An 8,627-nucleotide genomic window follows, 5' to 3' on the forward strand; every position below is an offset into this window, starting at 1 on the left:
TACGACATCCGTGCTTCCACAGACACTTGTACTTGCCTCTGTCACAGCATTTATTGCCCTCTATTATAAACGATCTTTTGTCGATTCTGTCTTCATCTCAAACGATCTTTTGTCGATTCTGTCTTCATTTCACCCCTACCCTGAACTCCAAGTTTTTGAGAACACAGATATTGCCTTACTTACATCTCTATCTTCACTGCCTCTCTTAGTGCCCAGGATGGAGTAGACACTCAATCAGTGTTCCTTGAGTGACTGAATGAACGTGAGTTAGATTAGGGTAGCTTTGCCTAAACTGTATCCTTGAATCCCTGCAGAAGATCATCCAGCGTACTTGTTAAAAATGTCAACCCGGACCCTACACAAATGTCTTAAGGTTCAGTATATTGGGGCAAAGCCCAAGAACATGCATTTTTGCAAGACACCTAGGACATTCTTACTTTCAAGTTTGCTAACCATATGCATAATACTGACAAGAAGAGTTTGGTGAAATGAAGTAATCAGGGGAAGCATCTTGAAGGAGGAGTTAACATCTGACTTTGTAAAGATGAATCTGACCAAGCCAAGGGGAGACCAGCATATCCAGACGACAAAAGGGCTATTTCATATCTCCTTCAGTGGCCCAGGAGGGTAAAGAAGCCTTTAGAAATTCTGCTCAGAAGCCCCAACTCTTCCCTATGGGTACAGCTACTGTTTATATAAAAATGCAGTAGACATGTTCTAAGGCCAGTTCTGTCCCTAAGTTTCTGAATGACCTTGAGAAATACTACTACTACTACTGCTACTACTAATTACTTCTATATTAATACCTTTATTATTATCATTTCTTACCAAACATTAAAATATTTCCTACAGTGTGCTAATTAAGCATTTTGTGCACATTGTCTCTGTATATTAATTGACCTTAGACCCAGTTACTATTATAATTTCTATATTTCACGAGGACATGCAGATTCAGAAAGATTCGGCAGCTTTCTTTGCGTAATGGCCACCTTCCTCATCTATAAACTGAGAACAGTATTACCTCCTTCACAGGGCTGTCATGAGTTTTAAATTATAGGACTTGCTGGGAAGTTGTCTGGATGAAATGCAAAAAAAAAAGCTATTGACAGTGCTATCTCTAGGAATTGAGATGAGAGGGAGAATGTACATTCCTTGTATATTATTTAGTACTTTCTGAAATTTGTGAGTTTTCGTTATAATAAACAAATGAAGTAAAAAATTGAAAATAAGAGTGAGGCAAAGTAGAAACTGGAAAAAGCAGAAAGCTGCTAACAGCTGGAGAGACAAAAAGAGGAGGGGCCATTACCAGAGCCCCAGCATCATCGTCATGAGCAGAAGCTGGAACCAAAATACGCCTGTCAGAGGAAGCTGGAGTCATTGGCATACGCAGCCCCAAACAGAGACGAGGCAGAGGATGAGGAAGAAATACTCTGGTGTGACAGATTACTCAATATTCAACAGTATTTACTCCCTGTCCCCAACACCGGGGGAAAAGAAAATTTTCGCACTCTACTGACATTGGGCTTAACTATCTAACTTGCGTTGGCCAAGAGATATTAGCAGACATGACATAAACAGAGGCTTAAAATGTGCTTGCACTTGCTCATTTCCACTTTTGCCATTGCAATGGGGAGACTGTGCCCTCGAGAGCCTCAACTTGTCCCCGAAGAATAAGAGACATATGGAGCAGAGATCCCCCAGATACCTTGCAAAATTGAAGCATGGAATACATTTCCCTCAGCTACTACAGCTCAAAGCGGTGCTACCCCAGCTGATGCACTGGCGTGGGAAAATGAAATAAATGCTTACCACAGTACGCCACTGAGTTTTGCTATTACTGAGCAATATTTGATGGACGCACCTAACTTCTCCCTCCCTCCTGCCCTCCAGGCTTCCACCCATGCCTCTCATTGGCTACACCCAGCTGAAAGCCAGTTGAGCAGGATCTTGGAAAATACAGCCTCTTTGGGACATGAAGATGAGCCAAGGACGAACAAAGAATAGATCAGGATTTGGGGGTAGGGGAGTGGAAATAGACACAGACCGGTCACAGCTTATTACAGCGTTACAGTGCTCGGCATAAAATGGGTTATTCAATAAGTAGAAATTGTTATTTTGGGGAAAAAAATCCCTGGGAGGTATAAGGCCCACCATTAGGCTCAAGGTTACCTTCCAGGACAGTGTCCCTGGCTTCTAGTTAAAAAAGAACATTCCTGAGAAGTAGACCTATTGAGAAGCAATGCATAATAATGTGATGAGGAGGAGGAGGAGCGGGGTGAAGATGTGATGATCAAATAATATTTATTGAGCGTTTAATGTGCTACAGGCACAGTTTTAAGTTCTTCGCTTTGGTAATTTGATCAACTCTATGCGATTGGTACTAAGATATATCTATTTTACCAGTTAAAAAAATTGAGGCACAGAGGGATGACCCAAGTCACAGACCTAGATAGCGGCAGGGGCAGCATTTGACCCCAGGTAGTCTGGTTGAAGAGTCCATAGCTTTGACCACTTGAGTATGGTGAACAAAACCCTGTGCTTGAGATAGCCGTAATTAAGATAAGTAGAGAGAGAAAAGACAAAGAGAGAGAGAGAGAGAGAGAGGAGAGAGAGAGAGAGAGAAGAGAGGTGTGTGTGTGTGTGTGTGTGTGTGTGTGTGTGTGTGTGTGTGTGTGTGTGTGTTTCTGGCAGAGATGAGGGGAAAGGACCTCCTCTTAAAGCTTAGTCATAAGTGTTGTGAATTTACAAGCTTTGCTCATCCCGTGGAAGATGAATGGGAAAGATACGGCTGGGTTTGGCCACCGCATCTTCGAGCCAGGTTGATGGAGCTGAAGCCATAAATCCTCCTTCTGGGAGCAAACCCTCTTCCTGGGAGAGTGAGGCTGACAAGCAGAGGAAAGGGACACTGTTCTCGGACTGCAGATACGACTGACAGGCACCTTCTCTGGGAGCACCCCCCCCACCCCCCCAGCTCAAGGACAGAATAATTCATGAGTGACAAGAGTAGTCCTGTATTCTCTCTTCATGTGGAGGAGGAGGGGACAACTCAGGGACTGGTGCCAGAAGCTCTAAGGGGTAATGGGTTTTGGAATTAGAGAAACCTCAGCTGGTCTCAGTCTGGGCTCTTCTTCTTATGGGATGTGGCCCCAAGGAAATCATCTACTGTCTCTCAACCAACCCACCGACATGGGCAACTCCCCACCTGAAAGCTGGATGATAATCATATCTACTTCAGAAGCCTGTCAGGAAGATTCAGTAAGATAATGTTTATTAAAACATCAGCTTGGTGCCTGGCATTTGGGGGTATTCAATGCTTGTTGGAGATAAGCCCTTTCTCTCCTTAACTGATTGTATTGAGACTAATAATGGTAGTAAGTGGATTACCTATAATCAGACCCCAAGCATCATCGCTGCACATTCTGCAAGAAGCTCAATTAAAAGGAAAGGCTTGCCACAGGTGTTACAGGTGGTATAGCCAACGGGCTATGTGCATGGGCTTTGGCATAAGTTACCTGGGTTCTAAGTCCAAACCAACTACTCACCTGCTAAGTAGTTTGCAGTAAGCTAGTTAATGTCTTGAAGACTTAGTTTCGTCATCTGTGAATGGGTGATAGTAACAGTGTCTCTACCACTAGGGAGTTATGAGAGCTCGCTGAGCTAAGGCACTTCATGCACTTGATACAATACAGTCCATGGCACACAGTCCACTCCTCATGTGTATTGCTTGTGATTATCAGTGGTGCATTATGTAAGATGCATTGATCGAGGGGGTGAGCTCTAGAACCAAACTTAATTAGCTCGAAACCTGGCTCTGCCAGTTACAGTTGTGTAGTGAGCAACCGTAGACAATAGCTCATTCTCCCCGTGTCTCAGCTTGCCCACTTGTGATGTGGTGAAAACAATGCAATCTTCATCAGGGAGTTTGCTGTGAAGATTGACTGAGTCGGCCATACGTGCAAAACACTCAGGATCATATAAATAAGAATTAAATAGGATTCAGTAACCATTATGTTGTCTTAATTTCTGAAAAATATCTACTTTTGGGGGGCAAAAAACATCTTATCGGGCCACAAGATCACTGCGTATATACACAAAACTCATTCCATCAGGGACATGGAGCAGAAATGATCAAATCAAACACCAATAAAATACCTCGTAGAAAGAGGTTAAAAACAGGCAGTGGTTATTAACTGAAAAGGAAATGAAGTTAGAGGGTGGTTTCTAAGATCTACTGAAATGAAACAAACAAACAAACAATTGTGCCTATAATAAAGAAGAGGTCTTTGAAAATTTATATGTATATGACATATAATTTACATATATTTTATATTTACATATTTATCATATGTCTAGATGTTGAATATGTAAAATATGAAAATGTTGCAAAAAGATAAATGACTTTCTAGGAAAGTTAAGCTGGTATATAGATGTGGGAAGCAGTGAGGTATTTAGATGTTCAGTAATGTTTCACTGAATGAATGAGTATTGTGGGTATTACTCAAAATTATTAACTAGTAATATGCATGATCAAAAAACCTTGGAGACCACTGATCTACAGAATTCTTTTCCAGTTCCTAGCTGAGGAATCCTAACTCTTCCCCTCTCAACGCCACCCCCTTTCCTTTCTCCTGTTCCTTCAGGCACCCCACCAACTACTTGTGATTGCTCTCACTCCCCAAACGATCGCTGCCTCCTTCCTCTCTTCTTTCTGAGATGTTCTTCCTTTTGCTTCTGTTCATCTCTGACTCATCCTTTCAAACCTGACTTAAACGCCTTGTTGCCTATGCTTTCCTAATTCCCCCAACTGCCTCTTTCCTCCTTGCTTCCACAGCATCGTGCACAGACTTTCATTATAGCTCTGGTCACGTGTTGTATAACCCACTTTTGAGTCTGTCTCCCCCTCTCCCTGCTTAAGACACTGCTAAGCTTCATTTTTACGTGTGAAAAAATGAGGATGCTTAATTTTTCTTTGTGAAGAAATGAACAAAACAATGGATGGGCGGGTGAGGGGGGTGGATGCATGGGCGAATAAATGAGTATTTTCAGTTCCTGGATGGACTCCTGACCTCTCCTTCCCTTCCTGCAGAGACTTCTCTCTTCTCAGACTGTCGCTGGAGGACTCCTTGTGTTACTCTATTACTCTTCTTAATCCTTCATCCTTAAATAACTTGTCTTTACTTTCTTATGTCTTTCTCCCCACTCTTGACCCCTCCCCCACTATACTTTTTACTTGATCTTCTGATCTATCTGTTGTTTCTCAAATGTTTTTTTGTTTGTTTTTGTTTTGTTTTGTTTTGTTTTATTTTTTGCATCTGAATCTCTGATCCCTATGATTCTAAGAGCCTTGTAAGTTGGCCCTCTCCTTAACTCCACCTTCGGAATTCGTGTCTGGCATCATTCCCTCTAGCAAATCTTTTTGTACAACCAACCCAGACTATTAAAAAAGCCATTCAGGATTCAAGCCAAGCTAAACTGGGACTCCCAAACCAGGATGGACCACCCTCCTCCTCCACACCCTTGCTGTATTTTCATTTCCACTTGACGTACTTGCAATGTTCCTGGAAAGCTTCCCACTGTTCTGGCTTGGCTTACAGGCTACATGCTGTGACACAGGGAGTTCTGTGTCAAACTCACAATTAACTAACTACTGTACTTAAGCTTATCCTCAGCCTAATTAATGGCTGCTGGAGCCATCAGTGCTGATAAAGCGGGACTGTTCTTTGCTGAGGGAGCTCTGTTTCCACCAGACTCGACCATGTCGGAATAAGGAGGTGGCACCTGTCCAGCTTCAATCAGAGCCTGAAGATTTCTTAGTTCAATCACATGGGACTAAGTATGAAGATGAACTTGGGTTTCCCAGCCTTCTAGGGCTCTTGGGAAGTGCTGAGGTCCCAGCTCCCGTCACCTTCCCCACCTCACACAGAGGTGCTTTCAGGAATCTGCAGTATTCAGTGAACTATTTGCCAGGCAAATTTGCTGATACTTGGTAAAACTGACATTGTACTGGCAAAATGTTTCCAAGCTTTTCTATTCATTTCCTTTAAGGAGTAAGGTAACATAGCATACAGTTTAAAAGCATATATAAAATTAAATTTTCCCATTAACAAAATATTAAATGCTGATCACAGAAGATTTAGAAAATACCAAAGAGTGAAAAGAAGCACCCCCTCTAAAGAACATCTTTAAAACAATTTTGGTACATTTCTCTCTACTCTTTCTTCTACGTAGTTATTTTCATTCTCAATGTTTGCATAGTTTTGATCATTCTGTATATGTGATTTTCAATCTTGCTTTTTTAAAATTAATATTTTCTAAGACACTTCTTTGCCCTTTACTTTATGTTGAATACAACATAACTAGCTCATACTGAACATCTACTGTGGTCCATAGTACATATCACTGTTATATATATTTTTCAATTGTGAATCCATACACCAATCCGGTGAGGTAGAGACCTATTTAGCCACCCAGGACACTGGGGCTCAGAGAAATGAAATAACCCACCCAAGTTCACAGGGCCAGGAAACAGAAGAGGTATAGTTAAAATTCAGATAATCTAGATCCCAACGCCTGTCCTCTTCACTACTAATAATATTGCAGCCTAAAAACAGTTCGACTGATTTTGTCCACACTAATGGATTTCGCACATGTTCATGCACATGTGAGAGAAAAACCTAAAATATCTACTTAGAGTTCAAGCATTGTTGGGATTTGCTTTCTATTTGTGGTAGGTGGTTTCTAGTCATTTCTCTACGTTGATAGACAAGGCAGGAGCAAAACAGAATGGGAGTTGTATGGATTTCTCTTTGTCATCCATTTAAATCTCCCTCTCTAGATCGCATTATTCTTTCCCTAATTTTATTATTTGGAGAGTATAATCCTTATGGCTGTTGATATAAAAGGGCTGGGGAGCACACGGACTTAATTTGAATGCTAACTCTGCCACCTGCTATTTCTGTGGCCTTGAACAAATTATACACACCCTCGGTTTTCTCGTATACAAAATAGGAATGACAAAGCCCACCCTACAAAGATAATGGCTTTCAGTGTTAAAGGAGGATAAATGAGTCCACAGATAGAAAGCATTTCATACTGTTCTTAATAGCAGAGTACTGTAAATGGTAGATACTTCTTTAGATAAGACTCAACACATTTAGGATTTCACCCTTCCTAACAATATATATTACCATTCATTCAGTCATATCTTTCAGCTAAGTTAGAGAGATGCGAAGGCTAAAATTTTTGGCTCATCTTGGATGTTCTCTCTATCTCTTCTGAGAGGTCCAGCTATTACTGCCTAAAAGCAGGAGCCTGGGAGAGAAAATAAGCCACAGGCCACTTTGATGGCTCCTGGCCCAGGCAACTTAATGGACCACAAGAAAAAGGTGCTCCACTAGCCCAAAGTCCCTCCCCACAGTGGTGGTGCTGGGTGATGCATTTGTGGCATGAGGCTTTCCAAAACATTTATTGCGTTATTTATATTAATCGCAACTAAAGTCAGTGGTTTACCCAAGAAAGTTCTGCAAACATCGGACCCTTTACACATGGTTCAAATTCTTCTCCTCCTGAGCTTTTTCTTTGCTGCACAAATCCTTGCCAAATATTTCCCTGTACCTGCTTCCAAAGTGGATCTGGGCAGAACATTGGTTGCTTGTCTCTAGCTATGATTTATTCCATTAACATATGGATGGGTTCCTTATTTCAATATTATTATCATAAGGTAGCTCTATTACCAGGATTCGGCTTGATTATATATGCACCTCTTGCTTTATTTGGATCAATTCCGTATACGTGTACAGCTGATCTCACTTTTGTGATCACAAGGGTATAAACACACAGCAGTTCCTGTTCCTTATTTTCTGATGCTCCATCTGTCTATATACTTTTTTCTACATTCACAAATGTATCTTATTCTACTTCCATTAATATCGATAAATTTTCCTCATCTGATATAAAACATTTCCCTTGTGATTGATCCTGCCTATTATGCAGAGTTCACCAAATAAGAGGACAGACATTAAATCAAATATGAAAATAAGATTATTAGGTAAAATAATCTTATCTGAAGAGTATGCACAAGGTAGAGTGGTGACGCGGAGGAGAGTAGTTAATTTTGCTTAAAACAATCATCAAAAGCTTCTTAGGGAGGTAAAATCTGAATTGTGTCTTTGAGATTCAGTGCAAGACTTCTAGACATCCCCAAATCACCAAAAAAAAAAAAAAAAAAAAAGACCATAACATGTGTAAAGACATGGAGGCCTGAACCATCACATGGACCAAGTAACTATTAGGTTCTCCAACTTGGTTAGAACATAGGGAGTGTGCAATTGACAGGTATAAGATGTTTGGAGCCAGATCAAGAAAGGCTGTAGGACTCTATACGGCTTCAAACTATAGGTGAGTAGGTATGATTAAATAATAAACAAGTAAAACAAAAATCTATAATTAAAATAGCGATCATTAGTGAGTCCAAAATAATGTGGCAGACACTGCTAAGCACTCTATATACATTTCGTGTTAGAGATTAAAGGGGAATTTTTCATAACATCACATGGTATTAGTTAGGAATGCCTAGATCCTGCCTTGGAAATCATCCCTAAATGTTCTGACATATATATCTGAGAACA

This window comes from Pteropus medius, unplaced genomic scaffold (genome assembly GCF_902729225.1).
Source record: "Pteropus medius unplaced genomic scaffold, Ma_sr-lr_union100, whole genome shotgun sequence".
Lineage (NCBI taxonomy): Eukaryota > Metazoa > Chordata > Mammalia > Chiroptera > Pteropodidae > Pteropus > Pteropus medius.